The 26,950-nt window shown below is 38.6% G+C and overlaps 1 long non-coding RNA gene across 1 annotated transcript; it reads left to right on the forward strand.

The window, feature by feature from the left end:
- The first annotated feature begins 965 nt into the window (after positions 1-965).
- On the forward strand, positions 966-9,100 carry LOC110209859 (uncharacterized). Its single transcript, XR_002324945.2, has 5 exons — positions 966-1,040; positions 5,446-5,508; positions 5,968-5,997; positions 8,271-8,446; positions 8,899-9,100. It is a non-coding gene; the product is annotated as an uncharacterized LOC110209859 (long non-coding RNA).
- Positions 9,101-26,950: the final 17,850 nt, after the last annotated feature.

Below are 26,950 nucleotides of genomic sequence, written 5' to 3' on the forward strand. Positions count from 1 at the left end.
TTAGGTTTATCTACTTTTGTATATTGTACACTCCTCCCTCTTCTAACCAGTGACTATAATTGAGAGCAGAGATAATTTTGTTTTATGTTGCTGGTCTATAGTAACTCATAATTCTTTCAAAAATTTTTTCTTGCTTTCTAGTGCACTATGGACATGAGGGATTTCTTCTGTGGAAATTCTCTATACTGATGTGGATCCCAGACTTGACTGAATGGTATAGTAACTGGGAGTTTTCTAGTGTGCTAAGAGGTTAAGTGACTCCCCACCATGTACTCAGCCAGGCTGGGCTAGAAGCAGGCTCTGAACCCTGATCTCAGGCTGTACTTCCTTTCAGCTTTGCATATTGCTTGTTGTTGTTGGTGGTGGTCTTTCACTCTTGAAGAGGACCAATGACATTATGAGGGTGATGTCTTGACTTGTGTGTGAATTGGATTTAAGTGAGGCAGAGCTGCCCAAAGTCATCAGCCTCATTCTGGCCAGTATATTGCAGATATTTAATAAGTGCTATGATTAATGTATCACAGTATGTCAGACTGGAGGAGATCCAAGGGGGCACCTAGACTAAGTCAAACCTGAAGAAGTATACTTTCTACAATACATCTGTAGGCAGTATGCCATAGTAGATAGAGTGCTACAATTGAAGTTCGCAACATCTGGGTTCAAATCCTACCTCAGACACTTATAAACTGTATTTAAAAAACTTACATCCCAATTATGAGTCATCACATCCTTTACGCATCTACCTGCCAGACTGACACAAGGATTAAGCATTTGATATTTTAGTTTTCACCTTGGAGGATTCAACTCTACAGTCTGTTGTGAAATTTGCTTTGTTAAATGACTTCTTGGCATATGTAGGTACTGAAAATGGGCACAAAATCAATATTCATCCATAGTGATGACAATTCAAGGTCACTATTGACATTATTTACAACCATAAAATTAGCATATCATTAATAGCAAAGTTTAAATAGCTCTGAGATACCCTGAAATCCATCATCTCTTGAAAGAGGATTTGTTTTTCCAGTCTTCTGTCTTAGGTAACATTTTCTATATATTAAGTAATTTTTTATTCTAACCTATCATGGTATGGGCATCTTATCTATGAAAAATGCATGTGAGGGATAAAATGAAATATGTGTAAGATAATAATGGTTTATAAAGAAATGATACTATTTTAATATTGAATATATAAATATTGGTTTTGGGGAAAGGGAGATATGATAGAATGATAGATCTAGAACTGCAAAAAAAACCAACAACAAAACCTCAGAAGCCATCTAGACTAAGCAAATCATTTTCCAGATGAGGAAACGGAGGCTCAGGCAGCTTGAGTAACTTGCCTGATGTCTCATGCTTGGTAAGATATTAGAGAACTTGAGATGGCCCATTTTTTCCAGGGGGAAACATGGATTCTACACATTTTAAGGTACTAAGAGGCCCATTAAGGTCATGAAAATAGCTAAGTACAAATCCCCTAAAAATATAACTAGTAAAAAAAATTGGAGTAACTGGACAATCTGGCATACTGTTGTGCACTTGAGTCTTTGCTAGTCTCCTCATTCTGAAGATCAGCTCAGCTGTTGGTTTTCTCTTTTAATGTCATGTCACCATACCCCTTTATGGTCCTCTCTCTTCTTTCCCAATGCAGAAATTTTGGAAGTCTTCTCCTGAAATGGCTTGTTGTCCCATTGAAGGAAGGTCATCTGCTTAACTTACTCCCTTCCTCTGCTGCCCAGATACTCCTCTCTTCTAGCTTTCCTTTCTCTGATTTGTTCCGCCTCAGGGTTGTCCTTTGCTACTCTTCTTTTCCCAGCAAATGTATTTTTGTTTCGTTTGCTTGGACTCTTTTCTTTGACTGTCTCCTTCTACTCTCAAGTCTCCTCCTCAAGCATATTAAATATTATTACATTTAGCAAAAAGTAAATTGAATATTCTTATCAAATTGTAGAGTGTTGCTGTCCCCAACTTATATTTTTTAAAAATTCAATTAACTCAAGTTTTTTTTTTATTTTCTGGTGCCATGTGTTTGTTAGAAGTAAGTAACTACAAAGATTGAGTGACAATATGTTGTAAAGGAAAGAAATCAGCTATAATGTCATGAAATTCCATTATCCCAGTTGGTAGAACAGTGGGCTAAGAATCAGGAAGACTAATCTACATGGGTTTAAATCTGGCCTGAGACACTTGTTAGCTGTGTGACCCTGGGCAAGTCATTTAACCCTGTTTGCCTCAGTTCCTCATCTTTAAAATGAACTGGAGAAGGAAATGGAGTTAAATGCTCCAATAATGCCACAAAAAACCCAAATGGGGTCACTAAGAGTCAGACATGATTGAAACAAATCAACAGCAGAGTAGCAAGGGCCCACATTGGAGTATCTAGTGTGATTTATAATGGAACAGAATATTCTCAACAATATACTCTACAAATAGCCATCCAGACTGTGCATGGTGTCTAGTGGTGGTGGTGACAAAGGGGAATGGGGCTCACTACCTACCATGGCAGACCAGTCTTCTTTTAGATAGCTCTAATTGCTAGGATATTTTTCTTTCCATTGAACCTAAGGCTTCTACTTTGCCATTTCTAGCCATGAGGTCATGTTGTCTCTCCTGAGCTCCAGTTCCACATCACCATGTAATGAGCTATTGGACATTCGGAAGTGGCTGCTCTGTGGTCAACTCAAACTCTCCAGGACTAAAACAGAAGTCGTTATCTTCCCTCCCCACCCCAACCCCACACCTATTCTGAACTTACCTATTTCTGTTAGAGTGGGGGAGAAGGTCAGGGAGAGGGAAAGAAATGAGAATTTCTTAAGTACCTGCTGTGAATCAGTCTTTGTGCTATGCTCTTTATAAATGTTATCCCAATCGAGCCCCATTTAGCTAGTTACCCCGATGTAAGAATTCATCCTCACCCATAACTACTCCTTCTCCCCAAATTTCCATTTACTTACCAGATGTGGATGATTCTGGGTCTGCCACATCTCTCACATTCATGCCCTTTTAGAGGAGGTCAGGCCTTCATCACCTCCCACCTGAATGACTACAATAGCATCCTCATTGATTTCCCTGCCTCTAGTCCTTTCTCCAGTCCATCCTCCACACAGCTGACAACAGGATATTCCTCAGGTACAGCTCTGCCAGGTCACTGTGGTGGTCCTTAAGTTCCAGGGGCTCTAGGATAAGATATGACCCTTCTGTTTCACAGCAGGCTCAGACCTTAATTTCTAGGTTTTTTATACACTGCTTACTTTCATGTAGAAATACAGTCCAGGCAAACTGGCCTTCTCCTTGCTCTTCTTTACACATGACTCTCCCTCCATCTGTCTTCTCCATGGCTTTGCACAGGCTGGCCCCCGAGACTGGAATGTATTTCCTCCTCATCTCTTCTGCCTGAAATCTCTCACTTTTCCTCAAAGCTCGTCATCAGTCACATCTCCCACCTGAGACTTTTCCTAATCACCCAAGTTCTAGTGCCTCCTCCACAAAGAAAATGCCTTTATTTCTTTTTGATGTAGTTTGTATATAGTAACCTGTAATTTAGAGTTTGAACATAGCTTTTATGTCACTTGGAGCTTGTGTGCATATGTTATTGATAGAATGTAAGCTCCTTGAGGGCAAAGACTCTTCAGTTCATGTCTTTGTCACACTTACCAATGCCACTATGCCTTGCTCTTAGTGAGTACTTGAGGAATACTTGGTTACCTTATTGACTGACAGGGTCAGAAAAGCCCTGTTTGAGTCCAGATTCAGCCATTTCCTATCAGGAGGTCTTCCCTATATTGTAATTTCCATATCCCTAAATCCTGGGTAATAGTATTTGTCCTTATTCCCTATTGTGAATATGAAATAAGATAACACTTAATAGCCAGTATTTATATTGCATGTTAAAATTTGCAAAGCTCTCTAGAAATATCTCATTTCATCCTGATAACAGCCCTAGGAAGGAGGTACAATTTAGCATCCTAATATCACAGATGGGGAAACTGAGGGAGGCAGAGGTTAATTGATTTGCCCAGAATCACAGACTAATGAATGTCCAAGGAACACAGAATTTCCTGACTGCATGGTCACGTCTCTCTCCACTGTGCCACGTGGCTGTCTCAGTGGATGTCAGAAGTATTTTTAAGTTCCTTTGTAAATGTGAGCTGTAAATGTGAGCTATGATACTACAAGTCTGAAGTCCTCACCTATAGATAAGTGAAATATTTGTTTCTCTGAGACTCACTTCCCTCATCTGTAAAATACATTGCAGCATTTACCTTGCAAGTTTAAGATGTAAGGAACAGAGAGAGATAATTCATGTAAAGGACCTTGATAACTTCATAGCACTAGATACATGTGAGGTACAGAAAGCCAAGACAGGATGAGTGAAGAGTTGGTCTCAGAGCCAGAAATTCTGATCCTTCTCACTCACCCTGGCTGTGTGACCCTGGGAAATCACTTCATCTCTTAAGGTCCCAGGCAACTTTCTAGGACTCTGAGTTGCAGAGAAGGTACATTGGTAGAATTTCTTCCTCTGAAGGACTCTATCTCAGGGAGACCTTGAAGTTAATATCCTTTTCCTTTCCCCTGTATGTGTTAGCTGTTATTATTACCTCAGGTTTCTGAGCACAGAAATCACAGGAGACAGAAAAATGTTCCTAGGTCGTAATGGAACAGTTCAGTGAACCTGGATACTTTAGTGTTTCCTGAGTTCCATCTCTTCAATTTCAGATGATTAGGTATGATTGACATGGACTATGGTCGTAAAAACCAAGGGTCATTAAACAGAATTAAAGTGCTTCTGTCTCTTCCTTCTTCTTCTTCCTCACCTCCTTGATATCTCCTTTCCTTTCCTCCTTTTTTCTTTTTTAACTTCCTTCCTTCTTTCCTTCCTTCCTTCCTTCCATTTTCTCTCTCTCTCAGCTATTAAGGAAATTTGTTTCATGTGACTGTATATATTTGTGATGGCCTTTGTTTCCTTACCTTCCAAAGTGAGGGAAGGAGGGAGAGGGAGAGAATTTGGAACTGAAAATAAAATGAAATTGAATTTTTAAATATGTTATTTCTCAAACCTCAAGAAACATGTGTGTGTGTGTGTGTGTGTGTGTGTGTGTGTGTGTGTGCTGTGTGTAATTAGAAAGCGAGAGAGAAAGAGACAGAAATTGCTTACTTTGTGCAAGAAGGTTCTTCATTTGGTGTCCTGTAACCAAATTCTGGCTCTGACCAGCTCTAGCTATATAGATACAAGACACTTGAGACTCAGTTCTCTTATCTGTAAAATGAAAACAATAATATTTGCTCATCAGTTCTTGAAATGAAAACACTTTAAAACTTAATAGTACCACAGAAATGGGAGTTAATTTATTTACCTAAGTTCCTTCTTCATTGGAAAGACAAATATGACACAAAGCAGAAAACAGACTGAAGACATCAGAGATTTCTCTCCTCTCCATTCCACAGGAGCCTAGAACCATGAAGCTCTTCCTTATAACTTTCCTAATGGCTTTCCTGGCTATCCAGGCTGTAAGTACTCAGGGAAATGGAGAAGGGGCTGGTGTTGGGAGCCCTCTTTCCAAAAATGGTCCTTTAGCATCTGGAGACTTGGCTTTATATTTGCATTCCCATGTTTCTGGATTAGTAAATTTTAATTTATTGTTTTGTTTTGTTTTTACTATCTGTACTGGTCTCTGAAGAATCCAGAAAAATTCCTTATGTCTGTAGCCTCAGCTAACAAACTCTTCATTTTATACTCACAGCTTTTTCCTGCCCTTAAAGAGATTGGTTCTACATTTCCCCAAAATAAAGTAGAGATAATCAATGTTTATCTAGCTATTTGAGACAAAATTCTGCTCTTCCCTCAGTGTTGGGGTAACTCATTCCATAATTCAGAGAGTTAACTCAATTCACTGCTTGGGTGTGGGGTGTTTTTTTTCCAAACACATGTCATTTAACTGAGTCTGTTGATCTTTTTCTTTTCCAAAGAGAGCTGACAGCAGTTCTTCATCTGAAGAGGTAAGACATTTCTAAATATATGCAAAGCAATTTAATATTCAATAATGTGTATCCCTAGAAATATTTTTCTTTATGTGAACAGAAACATAATTGGCATCATCATAATGTAAAATTATAATTTAGTGTGTTTAACATGTAATGTATTGGATTTAATATATTGTAATTTATTAGTATTTTTCCTTCTCTTTATCTTTAATCTTTTCTCCCCAAAATATCTAATCACTCACCATTCCTGAACAAATGATGATTTAAATGAAGCAGAAATAAATGCTTGTTCCATTCAATAAGTGTGAGGCATTCATTACACTAGGGGTTTCCAAGCAGTGCATACACAATCTCTGTAAACATTTATTTTCTGGATTCATTGACTGGGATAGAATTGCTACATTACAATAACCATGTTAAAGCAAGTGAAATGTGTTTGTTGCTTTGTTTTTTTTTTCCGGTGAGGTGATTGGAATTAAGTGGCTTGCACAGACTCACACAGCTAGTGAGTGTTATATGTCCGAGGACAGATTTGCACTCAGGTCCTCCTGCCTCTAGGGCTGGTGCTCTATCCACTGCACCACCTAGCTGCCCTACAAGTGAAATGTTTACTGGAAGAAATGATATGCAAATTCAATCTCTTCTCCTTGCTTCCCTAAATTGCACACCACTTTGCCAATGATTCTATAGGATTTCACTAACTCATTCTAAGCCCAAGAGACATCAGAGGTGTTCTCTGGGCTTATTGGATGCTTTAGGGTTCTCTGCTCATTCATGGGGTCCTAAGTGACTTGTATTTACATGCCTAAGATCCTGACAAAGGAAGATCATAACAAATGTTGTGAAATGACTTGATTTGGTTTGGTTTGTGTTTTGAAAGTGAGGAGTTGAATTGTCACCTCAAATTACAGCTACCTAATCTAGTTACTCTACTATGTGCTTGCTTCTGGACCCCAAACTGATTTCTGGCCATATTTTTGTGGCTAAACAGAATTGTGCTAAGCAATGGAAGATTTTTGCCATGTTTTCTATGAAACGGTGCAGTCCTCCTTTTCATTGTCTCCTGACTATATATAAGGATTTCAAGTTAAATGTGCTTTCTCAAAGCACTCATAGCTATTAGACTGCTACAGAATGCCGGAGATAACTCATTGGAGCATGAAGAGTTCTGTCCACAAAATAGAATAATTTTATCCTGAAAACAACTTTTCATTAATTCTTCATGGTGGATTTTTGTGCCAATGTTCTTCAAACATGAGAATAAATTTACTAGATGCGTTAAAACTGATCTTAAAGAAGAATTTCAGTTTACATCAGTGAGCATTTCCACCCCCAGTTGCTGCCATCATTCTTTTCCAGTCACTCAGGTTTCAATCTGCTGCTTATTACCTCTGCATCACTGAACAGGTTGCTTCACTTTTCCTGTTCTGAGTTTCAGTGATGATGGACCAGATTTCTAAGGTTGCATCTCACTCAGTCTAGGAATCTCCTGCTGAAGATTCATCTATAAACTTTGTTTCTAAATTCTTTCCTGTAGAGGCCACCATGACTCTCACAGTATCAGAGATCTAGAGGTGGGAGGACCCTAACAGGCCATCTCATTTAACCCCTTCTTTTCACAGCTGAGGAAACTGAGGCCCCTCAAGATTAAATAACTCAACCAAGTTCACACAGGCAATGGGTATTAAAGGCAAGATTTGAAGCCAGGTTCTTTAATCCTAGTGATGTTTAATTCTTTCCACTATATCATGCATAAGAACAGAGAAGCCAGGAGTTACAGTAGTGACCATGGTCTTTGATTATCTTCTCCCTGTGGAATCAGGGCAAGTCTCTGCTTTTTCTTTTTCGTCTTTCTCCCAGTGGAGTCAGGGATAGTATATGGTTTGCCTTTTCTTTTTTCATCTGTGAGAAAATATGGAGAAGAGAACTGTCTAAGCTTTTTTTTTAAATTGAGAATTATGAAAGGAATAATTAGTATTTGGAAATGAGGCTTCTCCAGCTTGTTAAATAAATCATATATGATGAACTAGTAGGTGCTCTCCATTTAGTTGATTGAGAGATATTATGGAATTATATTAATGAGTGAACATATATGCATAAGTCAGGTCTACTCTAGAGCTCAGATAGGTGAGTCAGATGATCCAAATAATCCTGTCATGGATGAGCAGTTGTACTAATCCAATCCCATTTGTATTATAGCTAATTTTTCAGTGTTATCATGGATACTAAGAAATTAACAATACTATAAATGAACCAGAATTTCCCAACCTTATGTCTGCTATTTTCAGGATAGTAGGTCTCATGAACATTCTGAACATTCTGAAGATCATGAGAGTGCTGGATATGCTTCAAATCCTGGAAGTGTTGGAGGTCCTGAGAATCCTGGATATGATCCAAATCCTGGAATTCCCTCATATTAAGAAATCTTCAAAATGCACCCTGAGGAGAACCTCAATAAACACAGGTAAAGATAAGTTGTACTTACCAACAACATGGTGGGTGGATGGTGTGGTAGAAAGAATACCAGATTTTGCAATTTAAAAAAACAAACCTCCTGGTTGAACTTCAGATTTGCTTCTCAATAGCCGAATGACTTGGATTAGCCAGAATCTGAACGCCTCTGTTCCTGCAGAAGGTTTTGCTGAGTCCATCCTCCATTGACTTAGCAAAGGGATAATATTCCTAAAGCTTATCTGTGACCATGGTGCTTATTCAATTCCCTGTCCCCTCTCCATAAATTCTAGAAGTTCTCTATTATGTCCAGAATGAAATACAAAATCAAATATAAAAACTTCCATGGAAGTTTCTCCTGAGTAGACTTAACAGCTTGTAGCAACAATAACTGGAACAGATTACCCCCAAAACAATATCATGGAATAAAATCTCATTAAGGTAACATTTTCTATTTACTTCTAGGTTTGCCTGGAAGACTGATTCAATCCTTCTATGAATCTACAAGTCTACTAATTTGTGAATCTCTCAATCTGCCTACTTAGCAGCCTCTATTATTGAGCATTAGACGGTAGCTCCAAGCTTGTTATATTAACATGAATCATTCCCCCAAAGGGCTAAAGCTCTCCTTTATACTCTCTATATAATAAATTCAGCTCACAGCATATTGGATGTCTTTTGTCCTTATTTCCATGTTTCAGTTCTAATTCACCGCGCAGATGAGAATAACGTAAGGAAAAGAAGATGTAAAGCTTCTTGGTCTAAGAAGCAGCAATATATTTTAGAACTGGGCTTTCAGGATGAAATGACATATCATAATAGGAACCTATATATATTGAGACACCTATATGCAACATGGCACAGTGGTAAAAGAGCCATTTTGGAGTCGGGGGCACCTGGCTTCCAGTGCCAGCTTTGTGACCATGGGCAAGGCCATTAACCTGTCAGCACTTTAAATAACTATCCAAAATTTTAAGTGACTGAAAATGTTAATCTCCACAGGCACAGAAATAAAAACATGGGTACGTAAAATATAATATGCTTATAAGCTGGTTCCACTGATAGAATTTAAGTTCTTCGAAAACAGACAGTATTTGATTTTTGTTGGTGACTTTGTTGCCTTTCTTTGTACCTCCAAATGTTGGCATAGTGTCCAGCACATAGTAGATGCTTAGTAAATACTAGCTCACTGACTGACTCCATTCCTAGACCCTAGAAAGCCTGGCCCATTGTAGTTTGCTTAATAAATGAAGACTGGTTGATTAAGTTGAAATTTTATCATGCTGACACACTAAACATTCAGTATGCACTCTGGGGGGAAAAGAGCACATTGTATTTTTATGCAGGTCCATTATGACAAATCTGTTAATTATTTTAGATGGTAGCAGTTTGAATCAACAATCCTTTCCCAGAATTTATGGAAGGACACTAACATTTTGATTACTAAAAATTGATCCATATCATAAATCCGACTGGGAATATGCAGCGCAGTCTCAGGGAGCTCCCGTGGGAAGCTGGCAGCCCTCCCTGTCAATTGGTTTTCTGGGTAAATGAGCCATTGTGGCCAAGGAAAGATCTGGCATTTCCACACAGTGTGGGATGTTACCACAGGGCAAAAGGCCTCAATATGACCTCTGTACAAAATGTCTTAAAATTTTTTTGTTCACCTGCTTCTTCAGATCACCTACTTACTGCTCATGAAATAGCATTTGAGATAATAATAACTAGAAGGAAAAAGTTCTTAGGGCAATATTGATAATTCATGACGCTTACTGTTCCTAAATAACCCAACCACAGACCAAGTTTCTCCAGAAAACCCAAGGAATAACAAATGGTAATGGAAACAGATTATAAATTGGCACGACAAAAAGAGCTGCTATAAGTGTTCTTATGTTTGTAAGTCCTTTTCCCTTTTCTTTGATCTCTTTGGGGTATCAAGCTAGTAGTGGGTCAAAGAGAATGGACAGTTTTATAGTCCTCTGGGCATATCTCCAAATATTCTCCAAAGTGGTTGGACCAATTCACAACTCCACCACTAATGCATTAATGTGCCTATTTTTCCATGCTCCCAATAGCATTTGTAATTTTTCTTTACTCTTGTAAAATAGCCAGTCTCACAGGTAGGAGGTAGTATCTCAGAGTTGTTTTAATTTGCATTTTTCTTACCAGTAGTGATTTACAGAATTTTTTTCTTATATGACTATATATAGCTTTAATTTCTACTTCTGAAAACTGCCTGTTCATATCCTTTGACTATTTACCAGTTGGGGAATGGCTCTTATTCTTGCAAGTTTGGCTCAGTCGCCTACATACTTGACAAATGAGTCCTTTGCCAAAGAAAATTGTCATTATCCCCAGTTTTTTTAAACTAGTGATGCTCCACCAGTTGCAGAGACATAATTTAAAAATCATATGACTCATTGAAGTTTATGACTTTTTAAAAAGTGTAAACATTATATTTGAAGAATATAATAGGTGAAAATTGCACAGAAATATTAGAACCAGAGGGCAAAGTGAAGAAGCCACGTCAACTCCACTTTGAACTTCAGAAAGAAACCACAAAAGGAAAAGCACCAGAAACATCATAACCAAAACCCAGAGCTTCTCTATCTAAGAAAAATATAGAGCAATCATCCAAAAAGGAGTTCAAGTATTAAGGATCTATAGTTAGGATCACACAAAACCTGGCAGCTTCTTCTACACATGAGAAATTATGGAATGCAATAGTTCAAAATGAAGAATATATAATAGGTTTACAACCAAGAATTACTTACCCTGCAATACTGAGTACAATGCTATACTAGAAAAGTAAACTTTCAATGGCAAAAAAGGACCACACAGAATTTCTCACAAAATTACCAGTTAGGTTGGAACTTTGAAATATAAGCACACAGATCCAGAGAAACTTTGAAAGGCAAATGTATTTGAACAACTAGCTAAAACTGCATGATAATATAGTGCTAACATCCTAATAGGGAGAGAAGAAACAAATAATCCTTCAGAACCCTAATATTTTCAAGGTATCTGCATGGAAGTACATAAGAAAAAACAGAAGTGGACTGGTTCTATTCTGCACTTTTTAAGAACAAAAAGAAAATGGAGGGTAAAAGCCATACATTATTGTAGAGATAAGGAAAAAGAGGTGGAACTTATTATTTCCTTATAACTGGAGTGTGTTAGAAGAGTATACAAATTTAGAGGAATGGGTGGGGAGGCAGGCTTCACAGGAAGCTCACATTTATCTGAAACAGGTAAAAGATCATTGAACACACTCAAACAGTTTGGAATAGAGGTTATTCTGTTGTTTTTTGGTCATGTTGAACTCTTTGCGACACCACTTAGGGTTTTCTTGGCAAAGATACTAGAGCAGTTTTCCCCTTACTTCTCCAGGTCATTTTACAAAAGAAGAAATGAGACAAACAGGGTTAAGTGACTTGCCCAGGGTCACAGAGCTAGTAAGTGTATGAGGCCAGATTTTAATTCATAAGGATGAACCTTCTTGATTTTAAGCCTGGTGCTCTATACATCATGCCGCCTAGCTGCTCTTGGGAGTTAGGAGGTGGCAAATGGTTGCAAGCAAATCAAATTTCTTGATCCTGAACGGGCATTAAAAGGGCCAAAAAGAGGTGAAAGAATTAGTATTTAAGGAAGATTTCAATTTGGGAATGGCTGAACAAATTGTGCCCTACAAATTCAATAGAACTTTCTCACGTCATAAGAAACAATAAAAAGAGATTATTTTGTGGAGAATCCTCAGTAACATGCACTGATGCGAGTGAAGTGAGCAGAACCAGTACAACCACTACAAGGACAGCCCTGCAAAGAAAACCAATGACGCAAAGAAGAACTTTGATCAATGCATGTCTTGAAAGGAATTATGATGATGTATGTTACCTACCCTCTGACACAAAAGTAATGGAGTCAAGGTTCAGAAAGAGACATACATATTTGGAAGCAGGCATGGGGACTACTCTGATTAATTTTGCCTCAATATGTTTATAAGGTACAAAGGCTTTGTTTTTTTCTTCTTTTTTAATACTGGGTGTTATTGGGATTGAGGAAGGTGGCAAGAGTGATAAAAAAGCAAGGGTCATTGAAACGTTTTTAAAAAAACATTGAAGACCTTTGAACCAGCAATAGCACTTCTAGGGCTATATCCCAAAGAGATGATACAAATGGGAAAAGGACCCACATGTACAAAAATATTTATAGCAGCTCTTTTTGTGATGGCAAAGAATTAGAAATTGAGAGGATGCCCATCAATTGGGGAATGGCTGAACAAGTTGTGGTATATGAATGTAACGGAATACTATTTTGCGATAAGAAATGATGAACAGGCGGACTTCAGAAAAACCTGGAAAGACTTGTATGGGCTGATTCTGAGTGAAGTGAGCAGAACCAAGAGAGTATTGTACACAGTAACAGCCACGTTGTGTGATGACTAACTTTGATAGACTCAACCCTTCTCAGCAATACAAGGATCTGAGACATCTCCACAAGTCACCTGATGGAAAATGCTATCCACGTCCAAAGAAAGAACTATGGAGTTTGAATGCAGATCGAAGCATACTGTTTGCTATTTTTTTTCTTCTGTTTTGTTTCCACTTTCTGGTGGTTCCTCTTATTAGTTCTAATTCTTACAACATCACTAATGTGAAAATATGTTTAATAGGAATGTATATGTATAGCCTATATTAGATTGCACGCCATCTTGGGGAGGGAGGTGAAGTGGGAGGGGGAGAAAAATTTAAAACTCAAAAGCTTATGGAAGTGATTGCTGATAAATCAAAACAAATATTTTTTTTTAAAAAAAGCATTGAAGAGAACAGAATGAAATTCAGAGGAGAAGACTGACAAGCAGGACAATTTTGAATGTAACTTGTGTATTATATACATTTTTTAAAGCAAGAAATGTGTAATAGAACTCTCCATACACACCTCTGCTTTTCTATTTTGTTGTGTGTATGGAAACACTCTCTCTTTTTGGTAATTATGTTCAGAAAAAAAAAACCTAGAAATAATGTTCCTGGGGAACTTATATTGTTGGCTGGACCTCAGTCTGTTTCAGCTTTGGTGCATTCACAGCAGTGATCAAATGACAGCTTGTGAAATCACTGTGGGTTTATTTGGAGGGAATTAGGGTTCCTGATTTTTCCCTACCAGTGTATCAGTAGTTGTTCCCATCGGCTTTTCTCTTTGACAATCAAGGTTTCACTCTTTTTGCTCATTTGTGTGTTTATATGTTTCTCTCATTTCTTGGGTGTTGTGCACTTGCCTTTAATCCTTTAAATATACTCAGGAACACATGCTTCCTTCAACTGAATGGCCTCTCTTAGTGGAGCTGAAAGTCGACTTTGGATGCACCATCCCTGCTGCTATGGAATTATAGGCCTAATGTTGTACCTAACTGAGTCCTTTCTCCATTTTTGTTGGCATGGATCAATGCTAACACAATCCATTCCAAGCGGTGTTGTTTCCATTTCATGGGCTGCCAGTATATTTTTCCCCCCTTTCTGATGGTCTCATACCGCTGCAACCCAGAGTTCAAAATCTCAACCTCTCAAAAATAATTCAGCAATTGCCCAGATTTCAGCCTTGAGGAAAATCGAAATCATGCTTCCTTCTGCTACCTCCCCAGGAAGATTCACAAAACAATTGAAGAAACAGGTTTATTAACAATAGAAATGCAACACCTCTTCAGGGAGGCAGCAAGATATGACAGAGGGAGTTTAGGATTTGGAGTCTGAGGGCTTCCTGAATCCTTGCTACTGCCACTTTCTCTCTGGGTGACTGTGGGCAGCCACTTCAGCTCCCTGGCCTCGGTTACCTCATCTGGAAAATGACCAGTAAGACTGCTTTCATCTTTGTCTACAATAGCACAGTATTCTGGTAAGTTGCCCTCACCCAGAGGTCTTAAGACTCCCCCCTAATTCAGCTTTGCCTCAGTGTCAGGGCTCAGACCTCAAGGGCTTCAGTGAGAGGAACTCTCTTTTTATCATCTACCTCCATCTATTTCTGGAGCTTGTTCACTCCTTTTCCCAGGCTGGACAGTTGGATGCCCGGCTAAGTTCATGGTCACAATAGCACCCCGTCTATGTCGTGAACAGTCTCTCAGCAGATATTCTGTCGAGAAGCCTTCTTGTGCTGCACTATTCATTTATAGAAACAATATGAACTTGGATTTCACCTTTCCCCACGTCTCTACACACCAGTTTCAAAGAAAATCTTCAGGGCTGTGAGGTCAAAGGGAAGACTCTCCTAGGTCCTCAGAGCAGCAGTGAGTATCTTAAATCCTGTCTAGCAAGAGCTGCCTCGGGCCAGTCAGAGGAAACCCAACCTGTTCTATAGTCATCTTACCCACACTCACTGTGGGTCAGGAAAAAGAGACATGCCCCTTTATGCATCAGAGCTCACAGTCCCCATTCCATTTCATTTTCTTTAGCAAATCCCAGATCTAGGATTAGTTAATAATATCCAGAGGCTTCCATTTCCATCTACCTCTCTTGACAACTCGGGAGGCTTCAGAATATTGGGTAGCTCATACAACCAGCCAGCATCATTCCATTCCTTTCCCAATATCTTTCCCAATACTACACAGTGCAGCTTTCCAGCTCTTGACCTGGGCTGTGATTGGTGAGAGCTCTCCATAACTAGCCTGAACCAGACCCACCATGCTGCTGCACTCTGGCCATCTTCATGCAATGTCACTGCACAAAATACCCCACCCTCTTTCTCCATTTTCACCTCTTGCTTTGGCAACAATAATCACATCAACACTAGCATTCCCAAGATGGACATATTAGTTGCCCTATAGGCCTACTCTCTGACTCTGCAACTTCCCAGATCCCCTGTTTAAATTGTCTCTCACACTAAGAATGGAAGCTCTTTGGTGTCAGTGACTGTCCTGTTTTTGTATTTGTATCCATAATCTCAAAGTATCTGGTACATAGTAAGCAATATATATTTTTTCATTCTTTTATGTCCCACACACCTCCACCAAGAATCCACAGTAGCTAAAAAACCCCTTTTGATGTTTATCGTGACACCGTCCATGAGCCCACAAGTTAGTAATCTTTAATGAGGACCCACAACATTGATAGGTATCAACCCTTCAATAAGTGATTGCCATAGATGCTATTCTGTCCCAACATTCAAGGCCACCTCTTGTGCTAGGCTATGGCTTGAAGGAGGTGCTCCTCTGCCCTCTTGCTGTGTCTGCCTGTTGATTTTTAGTTTCAGGTTACATTAGAGGATTATCTCCTGCAGTGTGTGTGTGTGTGTGTGTGTGTGTGAAAAACATCACTATCCACCTCCGAAATCAATAGGGCTCTGCCCCAGGTTATCAACTATGGACAAAATCTCTTCCATCTTCTGCAGCCTAGGGCTTTCTCTAGAACATGAAAGGCATCCTTGCCTCCTGACCAGTCTGTTGTGAGGCAGGATTCCTGTGATCTCACAGGACACAACATGTCTGTCTACTAGGAGGCTCAATCTCTAGGAACAACCTGTAAAACTCTAATCTAATATCTCTTGTAAGTAATCTTTTTCCAACCATGGACATTTTGCCTAAACTCATTGCTGATGGTTAGCATATTTCCATTCCCTTACACTGGTCCCTTCCCAGTGAATCTGAAGCCTTCGACCATGATATTTAAACCATTCCCAATCCTTAACTTTTCTCTTCTTTACCCCTATCCTCCTCATTCCTCACTCCCTGTTGCTGAACTCAAGGACAATGTCTATCTTTTCCTTCTATTGCGTCCTTTGTAGTGACTTCTCCATAATTAACAAATTCCTCTCATTTGATTTTTTTTCCACTCCCTCCATCTTCTGTTCCTCGTTGAGACATAGCTCTCTCCTGGCATCATTGCTTCCAAAGTTTTCACTGCTACCCTTTCTAGCACTAGTTACATTCACACCTTGACTCATTTTGGATTTTATTGAAAAGAGCTAGAATATTTTTCTCCCTCCACTGTTAGTTCCAGACTCTCTCTATACCAGAGCTGCACAACTTAGTAGTAGGTAGAAGCCAAAATTAAAATAGGCTAAAATTCTTTGGGCTGCAGACAGGTTTTTAGTGGCTAACTTTCCAAGTAAAGGTATAATTAATGATTAACCAATTTCTCAAAAACACTTTTTTATTGGGACATAATCCAGAAACTGCAATAACAAACACTTCTTTATGAGGTCTCCTTCAGTAAAAGACTTCCTAGCAGCAACAATTTCTTTTGAAATCTGAAAACTAACATTACTAGCTCCCTCATTTCCTGAGTTTACTTTCCTGAAAAACTGTTGCTCCCCGCAGAGATTTTTCAACAATTTGGATGCTTCAGTTTGTTTTTCATTGGTGTCCAATTTGCTTAAGTCAGGATGTTTTAATTCGAAATGGTGACGAAGATTGTATTGCTTTGGAACGGCTATTACTTCTTGGCAAACAAGGTACAATATTTTGTCTCTAGTGTAAGTAAACAAGTATCTGTTTGTCCACTCTGGATTAAACCCTCTATGTTCTGATTTGATCTTCCATTTCTTTTTATTATCCATTTTACAAAGTCACTCCAAAAACTTGAAGGTTAGAACCAAAAAAATCTCCACAGCAACTGCTCACATACAAAGAAATGCTGAACTGAGTGTCTGACCTTGGAGAGAATGTCAGACACTCATGTCGTTTGGAGGGCGGCCGCACAGGGAGGGAGGGGAAGAAGCCCTTTCACTGCTGCCACTCATAGTGTAGCAGGCTGTATTGGCGTGTGGCTGCACTCACTTTGCCTCTGGTCAACACCAGTAATGACCGAAAACACAGTGAAAAGATATGATTCTAGATCCTCTCAGACCAGAGACAGACTGAAGATGGTTGATTGCCCCAGGTCATGTGACAAATAGGCGGAAGTGTGCAAGGGCAACTCACCTGCCAAGTTACATGGTGGGAACAATAGTGACCAGTGGAAAGTGGGTTAAGTGGGGCATGGACAAAGCACTGGTTACATCTTCACTTTCTTTTACACCCTCAACACTCTTCGTGGGTCACCCAAAATCTGCAGGCCTATACTATATCATCTTCACTAAGCAACTGCTTCTCCATTGAGATTCAAACTAAAATTTACTGCACAAACCTTCTCTTGAGGGTATTATTTGAGGGTGATATTCTCCTTCCTTCCTCAAGGACTTCATTGCCTAGCTTAAAGTATTTATTACCTACCCACCTCCTTCTCCCATAATAGGAGGTTTGACATACATATTGATACACTTCCAAGTTCCCTAACTGCCCAGTTCCTCAATCCATTCATTGACCATGACCTGATCTCCTACTCTGCTTCAGTTATACAGAAACGGTGACATCCTTGATTTTGTCATCACTCAGATGTTTTCCACTTCCTTGTTCAAGAACTCTGAATTTATTTATCTAATCATAACCTTTTACCATTCTATCATTCCCTATGCCTTAAGAACACTAAACCTGTTCGTTGTCTTCACTCTGATTTCTCTTCCTTCCAGTTCTTTCCGTGCCTTCATCCCAGCACTGACTACACACTTTCATCTTCTCTCAACTTCTTAGTGAACTAAACCAACTTTATATTATGTTCTATGCCTAAATCACTTGTCCCCTTGTCCTGTCACTAATCACACTTTACCAAACCCCAACCATAGATTATTTCTGACATATACCTCTTCGTTTTGCATGGAACTGAAGAGAGCAGAAGGAAATTATGAGATTTGTTCTAACTAGGCTCATTATAAACTTGTCTTCCCTAATTTTAATTGGATCCTCACTGCCTCAAAAGAAATATTTTATTCCTGTCTAATCACTATCCTAATCTCCATAGTTGCCATTCCAAAGTTTCTCCTTTCTTCTCAAGCCTCCCAGGGCATCCATTCACCCCACTCTCTCACTTGAAGGTTTTTACCCCCAAATTGAGACCATTTGCCAAGAGTTCCCCAATCCTTCTTCCAAATGGTGACACCAGAAGCACTGTCGTCTCTGCTTCTGGAAGCTCCCTGACTTGCCCCTGTTATGTCTGTGACTCCTCCCTTACTCCCTATCCCCTGCAGTGCATTTTCTACTTAGATAAAAGGAGTTCTGGTTATTGCAGAAAAGCAGCTCATAGAACATCAAGGTCACTATAAATTCTCCTTGTTCTCCATATTTGGTGGAAGACAGATACTTGGTCCTTGGCTCCCCCTTTTTTGCAAGTAGCTTCCATAGAAGCTTCTATTAAAAGGTAAAATATTATATATAAATATGTGTTTTTTACATATACATATGTGTATATATATATATATATCATATATGTGTATATACAGAATAAATAAAAAGAGAATTGATTGGTGTCTACTTTGTTTCCACTTGTTTGCTACAATGGAAAGTATTGTTATGAAAATATTGGTGCACATGGGACTTTCCTTTGTTTCTTTGACTTCCTTGAGCTATGTATCTAGTGCTCCCATTCTCTTCCAACTCTTCTTCCCCCTATGTTTTTAAACAAATTATTACATTATCTTCAAGTCTGGGCAGATCCAGATGATTTGCCAATATTCACTTATTTCAGTCTCAGACATTTTGCAAATTGTCGCTCAATATTTGAATGCCTACCTGTTTGGTCCTTTTTGTAGTGATTAAGGGGCCAATCTGATGATTGTTTCGGGGACAGACATTATTTTCTTTTCACAGCTTCTCTTTTAAAGACTCTTTTGGTGGCATCATATCAAAAGCAGAAGGAAAAAACAACTCCTTTGGGCAGGTACTTAATACCAGGCATAGGTGTGGGGTGAGAAAGAAGCCACTCCTTGGTCTAGTGGGAACCAATCAGGAAGACTGTCAGCTCTCTAGTCACTAGGGTGCCCTGTGGACTTGTTGGTTGTACATGCCTGCTCTTTTCTACCTGTTCATACAGAGGTTTCAAGGTGCAATGGAAAGATGTTGGGTTTGGAACCAGAAGATGTGGGTCTGAATCCAGGTCCTGTGACTGCCCACCTAAGGGACCTTGCCAATTACTCTTAGAGCCTCATTGTCCTCATCTTTTCAATGAGAAGATTGGAGTAGTTGACTTCCAAGGCAGCTTCACCTGCCCATCTCTCTTCATCTGGCCATCTCTCTGAGAACAAAGACCCCTTATGGTGCCAGGCTCACAGTTTATATGCCCTTCAACGAGTAGTTCCTCCTGAGGTGCACCAATCAGCTCTGACTGGTTAACACAATAGGAGGTGGGTTATTTGAAAATGAGGGTCTTCAGGTACGAGACTTGGGTCACCCAAGTCTTAGTCAAGGAGACATCAGTTTCCATATCACCTGTTTGAGAAAAGGAAGAATCAATATTTTCCCAGCCCTGTATGAGTAAATACAAGGATCAGAAATACAACCATTAACCAAAACTTAGAATTTCTTTTACTGTCTGATTAGATCTTGGCTTGTGCAAATCTTTTTTTTTCCCCATTATTTTCTTCCCCTCCTTTATTTAGTATTTTATTTTCCCCAGTTATAAGTAAAAATGATTTTTAACATTTGTTTTTAAAACTTTGAGTTCCAAATTCTCTCTCTTCCTCCCTCCCCACCCCCTCTCATTGAGAAAGCAAGCAGTTCAATATAGATTACACGTGTGCAGTCATGCAAAATATTTCCATGGCAGTCATGTTGTGAAAGAAAACATAGATGAAAAAAAACTCAAGAAAAACAAAATGAAAAAGCTTGCTTCAGTCTCTATTCAGACATATCAATTCATTCTCTGGGGATGGATAGCATTCTTCATCATAAGTCCTCCAGAGTTGTCCTGATTACCACATTGCTGAGAATAGCTAAGTTCTTCACGCTTGATCATCTTACAATATCTCTGCACACAGGACATTTCACTTTGCATGAGCTCATATAAGGCTTTCCTGGTTTTCCTGAGAGCATCCTGCTCATCATCTCTTATATCTCAGTAGTATTCCATCATAATTACATACCACAGTTTGTTCAGCCACTCCCCATTACCCACTTGATGGTTATCCACTCTATTTCCAATTCTTTGCCATCAGAAAAGAGCTGCCATAAATATTTTTGTACATATAGATCTTTTTACATTTTGTTTTTCATCTGTTTTGGGATACAGACGTGGTAGTTGCATTGCCAGGTGAAAGGGTATGCATGGTTTAATAGCCCTTTTAGCATGGTTCCAAGTTGCTCTACAGAATTGTTCAGCTCACAACTCCACCAACAGTACAATAATGTCCCACTTCTCCCAATCCCCTCCCACATTTGTCATTGTCCTTCTCTGTCTTATCAGCCAATCTAATAAGTATGAGGCAGTACCTCAGAATTTTCCTAATTTGCATTTCTCTCAATGAAGTGTGAAGTCAGAGAATTTTTTTTTTCATATGGCCATAGACAACTTTGATTACTCCATCTAAAGACAGTTCATATTCTTTGATCATCTATCAGCTGTGGAATGGCTCTCATTTTTATAAGTTTGCCTCAGTTCTCTATATATTTGAGAAATGAGGCTTTTATCATAGAAACTTGCTTCAAATTTGTTTTCGCCTACCATTGTTAAATATATTTCTCTCTATTCTATTCCCCCACCCTGTTTATTCTATCCTCTCTCTTCTTTCAATCTGTCTCTCCTACAAAGGGTTCTGGTTACTCCCTCCCCCAATCTGCCCTCCCCACTTCACTTATACCTTTCTCCTCCTACTTTTCTGTAAGGTAAGATAGATTTCTATACCCAATTGAGTGTGTATGTTATTCCCTCTTTGAGCCAATTAAGATGACAGTAAGGTTAACTCACTCCCCCTTAAATCCCTACCCCTTCCCCTCTATTGTAAAAGCTTTTCTTGCCTCTTTTATGTGAGATAATTTACCCCCATTACACCTCTCCCTTTACCTTTCTCTCAGTAAATTCCTCTCTCATCCCTTAATTTTATATTTTTAGATATCGTCCCTTCATATTCAAATCACATCTGTGCCCTCTGTCTATACTCCTTTTAATTGCCCTAATAATGAGAAAGTACTTATGAGTTACAAGTATCATCTTTCCATGTAGGAATGTAAACAGCTTAACCTTATTAAGTCCCTTATGATTTCCCTTTCCTGTTTACCTTTTTGGCTTCTCTTTAGTCTTGTATTTGACAGTCAAATTTTCTGTTCAGCTCTTCTTTTCTTCTTTTTATTTTAAATTTTCTTAATTTATTTTGATTTATCAACAATCACTTCCATATGCTTTTGAGTTGAAAATTTTTCTCCCTCTTCTTCCTCCCCCACCCTCCCCAAGACGGTGCACAATCTGATATAGGCTTTACATTTACATACCCATGAAACATATTTTCACATTAGTGAAGGTGTAAGTAAAAATTAAAACCAATAGGAGGAACCATCAGAAAGATGAAACAAAACTCAACAGAAGGTAAAAATAAGTGATAGCGATTCGACTTCCATAGTTCTTTCTTTGGATGTGGACAGCATTTTCCATCCCGAGGCCTCTGGAGATGTCTTAGATCCTTGTAATGCTGAGAAAGGTTCGGTTTAACAATATTAGTCATCGCATAACATGGCTGTTATTGTGTACAAAGTCAGCTCTTGTCTTATCAACAAGAGTGCTTGAAAGTTCTCTATCGCATTGAATATCTATTTTCCCCCTTGAAGGATTATACTTGGTTTTTCTGGGTAGGTGATTCTTGGTTGCAATCTTAACTCCTTTGGCCTCCAGAATATCATATTCCTGATGCTGTAGTGTATAAGCTGCTAAATCTAGTGTTATCCCGACTGTGGCTCCAAAATACTTGAATTGTTTCTTTCTGGCTACTTGCAATATTTTCTCCTTGACCTGTCTGCTGCAGAATTTGGCTTAGTATTCATTTCCTTTGAGGATCTCTTTCAGGAGATGATCGATGGATTCCTTCAATTTCTATTTTACCCTCTAGTTCTAGAATACAAAGGCAGTTTTCCTTGATAATTTCTTGAAAGATGATGTCAAGGCTCTTATTTTGGTCATGGCTTTCAGGTAGTCCAATAATTTTTAAAGTACCTCTCCTGGATCTATTTTCAGTGCCAGTTGTTTTCCCACTGAGATATTTCACATTGTCTTCTGTTTTTCATTCTTTTGGTTTTGTTTCATTGTCTTGACTTCTCATAAAGTCATGAGCTTCCATTTATTCAATTCTAATTTTTAAGGAATTATTTTCTTCAGTGCGCTTTTGAACCTCCTTTCACATTTGGCCAATTCAACTTTTTAAAGAGTTTTTTTTTTCCTTCAGCGAATTTTTGTGCCTTTTTTTCCATTTTCCAAATTCTGCTTTTTAAGGCATTCTTCTCATTGGCTTTTTGGATCTCTTTTACCATTTGGCCTAAGCTGGTTTTTTTTTGTTTGTTTGTTTATTTTTTGGTGAGGCAATTGGGGTTAAGTGATTTGCCCAGGATCACATAGCTAGTAAGTGTCATGTATCTGAGACCAGATTTGAACTCAGGTTCTTCTGACTCCAAGGCCAGAGCTCTATCCACTGTGCAACCTAGCTGCCCCTGTCCTAGTCTGTTTTTTAAGGCGTTATTTTCTTCAGTATTTTGTGTGTGTGTGTGTGTGTGTGTGTGTGTCTTCTTTATCAAGCTGTTGACTCATTTTTCATGGTTTTATAGCATCAACCTCATTTCTCTTCATCATTTTTCTTCTACTAATCTTACTTAATTTTCAAAATCCTTTTTGAGCTCTTCCGTGGCCTGACACCAATTCATAGTTTTCTTGGAGGCTTTGAATGTTGGAACTTTGAGTTTGTTATCTTCTTCTAAGTGTGTGTTTTGAACTTCCTTTTCATTATAGTAACTTTCTATGGTAAGTATTTTTTCTGTTGTCTTCTCATTCCCACAGCCCATTATTTGACTTTTAACTCTGTCAAAGTCAGTCTCTGCTTCCAGGGTGGATGGTGCACTGTCCCAAGCTTCAGAGGTTTAGTGCAAGTGTTTTCAGAGATACTTCTGGAGACCTGTAAGTTTTCAGTTCTTCCAAGATGGTATGACCTAAGGAGAGGTGTGTTTACTCCTCTCCTGGCCTGTGCTCTGGTCCGTGAGTGACCACAAGCACTCTTCTCTGCTCTAGAACTGTGAGGAGGGTCCCTGCTCCACTGGGGCTGTAATCTCTGGTGCTAGTGCTCCTCCTTGCCCTGTGAGTGCCACCCAGGACTGTGACCTGGATCTAATCATGGGCACAGCAATAGAGCCATACTCATTCTTTCCAAATATTCTCCAACCGTGTCTTTCTACAATTTCCCAGGAATGAAAGTCAAGCTCATTGGCCTGTAGTTTGTAGACTTTTTTTCTCCCTTTTTTGATCCTAGCAGCAGTAGGGAGCCACTGAAGTTTATTGAGTAAAAGATGGTCAGATTTGCATTTAAGGCACTTTGGCAACAGGGAGAACTGTCGCTTCTGGTAGCCTGGGAACACCCTAGAGGCATTCTCCTCTCTATTGCATAAAGATTCTCAAAATAGTCTAGGGACCTCTGGCCTCAAAAAGAGAGTCAAATCTCACCCTACCTCAGTGATTCACTTTTCGAGTGTCAGAGGCAGCTTCTGAAGGACTAGTGCCCTCTGTCTCACACTGTTGGGTCAAAAGAGCAGTTTGAGGTGGCAAAAAACACAATGATAGTGGCATGATGCACGATCCCACCTGCTGGTAACTGCACAGAACAGAATGAATATCCAAGTCTCTACACAGATTTTTAACAGATGGTTTCTATATTTTCCCAGAGGTCCATCATAAGTACTATTTTTTAATCTTTCAAATAAATTTCATTTTATTAATTTTCTAGTTGCATGCTGACAAAGGGACTTGGTGCCAGCACAATGAATGACATCCAGGAGTGATTTCCACAGATTTTTTCCAAAAAGTCAGAGTAGTGAAAAATTCCCCAAAAGGAACTGCAACTGTATGATGTGAGAGTATCTAATAAAAGAATTACACCTAGATGGAACAAAAGAACTTCAACTTTAAATAATATAATTATCTATCAGAAACCTAGGATATCCATCTACCTTTAAAAGAGAAGTAATCAGACTAGTTCCTTATTTCTGAGTTTCCAGTTTTCTGAATTAGGAAAATGTCATGTAGTATGATAAAAGTTCTTAGAGTTTCAACACATTTGAAAGTGTCTCTTCTGGGAAAATGACAATCTGGCTGACTTAATTAGTTCCTGGTTCCTGTTGTTTTAGGAGAATTTTACTTATTTATTTTTATTTCTTTAAGCTCTTAAATTTATTTTTAACTTTTAACTACAAAATAAGAATGGAAAAAGAAACATTGGCATGTACTTATCAGAGCACAAGAGAGGATTCAATATAAATCAATAAATTTCCACTTCAAGAAAACTTATATAATAAATACTACACCTTATTTTCAAAGTTGTCCAGCTTTTCTTTGCTTCCTTATAGGTTTTCATTAGTCCTCTGCTGTGCAATTTTTATTTTATTTTCCCCCCTTCCTCTCTCTTCTCCCCAAGAAGGCTACAATTAAGCACAGATACACACACACGTCTATATATAATCTACATCTACATCTACACACATCTACACTCAATTGCATATATGTAAGACCATATTGATGAGGATGGGATCTGAACTCCTACAAGGAAAAGATCATGTCTTTGGGATCTGTACCCCAAAAAGGAAAAGCCCTGGATTTTCCCATGTGGCCAAATCTCTGATGTTTGCTTAAGGCTATAATACACTCAAGTGGTTTTTTATTTTGGCTACACCCAATCTCCCAATTCTGTTCTGTTACTTCCAGATTGCCCCGGCCACTTCCCACCTTTAATCCTATCTAGACTCCATTCTCCCTTGGTCACATGGGCCAGGTCCCTGGAGTTTTGTTACCTTACAGTCACTCCAGCTTACTGGCCACTCCCCTCAAGATCCTCCCTAGACTCCTCCTAGACCCCTCCTCCAGTTACCCCTGACTACTTGGCCACTCCTAGCTCCCTCTCACAGTCTTTCTGTATATAAGGTCCATCTGGTCTACATTAAGGGGCTGATTCCTTAAGAGTCTAGCCAAGGGCTCAGATTGTTTAAAATCTGGCCCACTTGCATTAGTGATGCAAATGCCCAGATTCTTTAAGAGTCTAGCCAGGTGCTCAGATTCTTAAAATCTAGCAAATAACTCACGAATGTTCAGATTCATTAAGAGTCTGGCCAATATGGTGGATCTTTAACAAATCTTACTTTTGGCCGAAAGAAGGTTTGGGCCAAATTCATTTGGGCAGGATCTGCATCTCTTGCTCTCCATATTTCAGGATCCCAGCATCCCTAAACCTCAACATCATTATGCTTATTCCACTTGGGATCTCTTTCTCTGACAGTGGGTAGCATTTCCCTTTGGAAGTCCAAGTCTTCCCATATTTTTCTAAATCTTCCAGCTCATCATTTCCTACACCACAGCAGCATTCTGACCCAGTCACATTTTATCCGAGAGACTGTCTACGAGAGTTTTTCCCCAAAATTTTCTGCACCTATTCTTGTCTACATAGATTTTATTTATGCAGGAAATTTTTGAATTAATCCAAAATTATACATTTTACACTTCAACACTGCTCTCACAGTATAATATGGTTCAAGGTCTGATATGCAGAATCTACTCCTTCATATCTTTTTCCTCTGGTTTCCTTGAAGTTCTTGATACTCTGCTCTTCCAAATGAACCCTGTTTTTTTTTACTCAGTAAGATAATTTTTTTTAATAATTTAATTGAGATGGCATTACATTAATAGATTAGTCAGGTAAAATTGTCATTTTAAAAATTATATTAACTTTACCTACCCGTGGTTCATAAATATTACTTCAGTTATTTAGATTTAACTTTGCATAAAAAGTGTTTTCTATTTGTATTAATATATTTTCTGTGTATATTTTGATGGTTATGCTCTCATTGTTTTATGCTGTCTAGTTGTTTTAAATGGTTTAGAACTATTGACTAATATGGTGCACACAAAGTGTAGTTTCTCTATTTTTATCTTTTGATTAAATCTATTTTAGCTTTAACTTTGTCTGAGATCAAGATTACTATCCCGGCTTTTTTTTACATAATAAATTATATACCTGACCTTTATTTTATGTTTGTGTGTATCTCTCATTTTTGTAGCATTTCCTGAAAATAACATGTTGTTGAATTCAAATTTTTAATCTGCTACTAGTTTTTATTTTATGAGTAAATTCATTTCATTCACATTCTTAACTATAATTACTTGTTGTATATTTTCTTCCTTCCTATTTTCTTCACTATCCTTTTCACCCCATTCCTGTCCCTCCTCTCTCCTCTGTTTTATTGTTGTGTCAAGATTCTTTCTTTGATCATAGCTTTCAGATAGTCCAATTACTTTTTTCTCTTCTTGGTATGTTCTCCAGATCAGTTTTTTTTTAAAGATGTTCTACACTCTATTCTATTTTTTCATTCTTTATATTTTGTTTTATTACTTCTTGGTCTCTTATAATTTCATTGGCTTCCCCTTGCCCAATTCTAATTTTCAAGAGTCATTTTCTTCCTTAAGATTCTGGATCTCCCTTTCCAGTT

This window comes from Phascolarctos cinereus, unplaced genomic scaffold (assembly GCF_003287225.1).
Source record: "Phascolarctos cinereus isolate Bilbo 61053 unplaced genomic scaffold, phaCin_HiC Scaffold_9;HRSCAF=440, whole genome shotgun sequence".
Taxonomy (NCBI): Eukaryota; Metazoa; Chordata; class Mammalia; order Diprotodontia; family Phascolarctidae; genus Phascolarctos; species Phascolarctos cinereus.